The following is a 2253-nucleotide window of genomic DNA, read 5'->3' as shown; positions in this document are numbered from 1 at the left end:
CTAGATCAATGTCCTACAATTGTCAGCTACTTTTACTTTAACTTTAGATGCTAGACACAGAGTAGAAGTAACCTAGAAGATTAGAGAGACATAAAACACTCAAGACATTTTGGACTGGGATTATTGTAAAAATTTGGTCTTAAACAAGGGTGACCAGGAAGAAACCTATTCATTGTAATATAAATACATTTATCTCTGATCCTAAGTAATTAATGTCTGTACCTTTCCGTATCTCCTCTCTTGTGTGTGTGTGTGTGTGTGTGTGTGTATGTGTGTGTGTGTGTGTGTGTGTGTGTGTGTGTGTACTACAGCTTTTCATCCATTCATCCATTGACTGGTACTGATAGAATTTACATATCTAGCTTCTATGAATGATATTATAACAATGAAATTTGGCTGATACCATTTACGTGGGAGATATTTTCCACAGAGAGATTATTGGGCCACAACATAGTTCAATTTCAGTTTCTTCAGGGCTTCATGTTATTTTTCATAATGTCTGCACCAATATACGTGTCTATGAACAGTGTATGGGATTCACTTTTCTCCATACCTCCACAAACATTTGTTATCTCTTTTTGACAATGGATATCCGAAGGGTTGTGTTACAACTCTTATTGGTTTCAATGTGGTTTTCTCTGTTTAGTTATGATGGACACATTTTTTAAAAGTCGTGGCTAGGAACTATGGTAGTTCCGTGCGTGTCAGCTTCTACAAGTTCTTCTCACACTGGCTGTGCGTACCGACATGGCCACAAATAAAAACTTCCAAGCTTTCCTATGTAAGATTTTGAGAATAGAAGTAGTGCTTTCCGAGAGCATCAAGAAGAGAAATGTCTGTCACACTTCATACAGATGTAGGTGATATTAAAATAGAAGTCTTCTGTCTGAGGACATCAGGACTTGTGAGAACTTCTTGGCTCTTTGTGCCAGTAATTACTACAATGGCTGTATATTTCATAGACAAGGGTTTCGTGGTTCAAACAGGAGATCCAACAGGTACTGGAAGAAGAGGTAACAGTATCTGGGGCAAGAAGTTTGAGAATGAATGCAGTGAATATCTTAAGCACAATGTTAGAGGGGTTGTATCTATGGCGAATAATGGCCCAAACACCAATGGATCTGTTTTTCATCACTTATGGCAAGCAGCCACATTTGGACATGAAATATACAGTATTTGGAAAAGTGATAGATGGTCTGGAGACTCTGGATGAGTTGGAGAAGTTACCAGTAAATGAGAAGACATACTGACTTCTTAATGATGTACACATTAAGGATATAACTATTCATGCCAACCCATTTTCTCAGTAGCTGTAATAAACAGGTAATGCCTGGCAAACTGTTCCCGGGAACACACCCATTGTAGTTTACCCAGTTTGAAGTATGTCAGAGACATGTCATCTATAAGCTGTTGTGTACCAACGGGCGCCCAACAACTTCTTTCCTCTTTTTTTTTTTTTTTTTTTTTTTTTTTTGTGGTGGTCCTGGGCTTGACGTCTTGGTCTGGGTGCTGTCCCTTGAGCTTTTGTGTTCAAGGCTAGAGCTCTACAACTTGAGCCATAACTCCACTTCAGGCTTTTTGGTGGTTAACTGGATAAGAGACTTTACTGCCCCGACTGGGACACTTTCAAAGAGTTTGTACTTAAGGCCCTGACCTTCCTAGGCTACTTCTATACCACTTGAGCCATGCCTCTAGCTCTGCTTTTTGTTATTTTTGGAGGAGCAGTCTCTTGGACTTTTCTACTTGGATTGGCTTTGAGCTTTGATCCCATAGATCTCAGCTTCCTGATAGGATTACAGATGTGAGTCACCAGGACCCAGCCTAATTAATGTTTTGATTCTTTTATCTCTAATCTGAGATAGCTTGTGGCTATCCTCTTGTTACCATTTATATCTTCCACTAAACTGAAGTCCTTATTGGACCAACGACCTCACATTTGGTTTCATCATGCTAGTCATTTTGACTTGTAAAATTATAACTACTTTTTGGCAAAAAAAAGTCTGGTGGCTATTTTAATATCTTCTTTAGAGAAGTGTATGTTTTGTGCCTTTGTAAAAATCTTTACTTGTGTTTCTGATTTGGAGCTTATCATATAATTTGGATATTGACTTTCTACCAAAATCTACAAAAGAAAAATATTAAATATGGTAACATCAAACTACCAATCTTCTGCACAGTAAGAGGAAAAATATCAACAAAATGAAAAGATAATGTAACGATTAGGAAAATATTTGCAAAACAGATATATTTGAA

At 37.6% G+C, this 2253-nt stretch overlaps 1 pseudogene; it reads left to right on the top strand.

Annotated features, from left to right (window-relative positions):
* The first annotated feature begins 832 nt into the window (after positions 1 to 832).
* On the top strand, positions 833 to 1253 carry LOC138831742 (peptidyl-prolyl cis-trans isomerase-like 3 pseudogene; annotated as a pseudogene).
* Positions 1254 to 2253: the final 1000 nt, after the last annotated feature.

This window comes from Dipodomys merriami, unplaced genomic scaffold (assembly GCF_024711535.1).
Source record: "Dipodomys merriami isolate MVZ:Mamm:240054 unplaced genomic scaffold, mDipMer1.0.p SCAF_2, whole genome shotgun sequence".
NCBI lineage: Eukaryota > Metazoa > Chordata > Mammalia > Rodentia > Heteromyidae > Dipodomys > Dipodomys merriami.
Note: the sequence above shows the minus strand (reverse complement) of the source record. Positions and strands in the feature narration are given on the sequence as shown.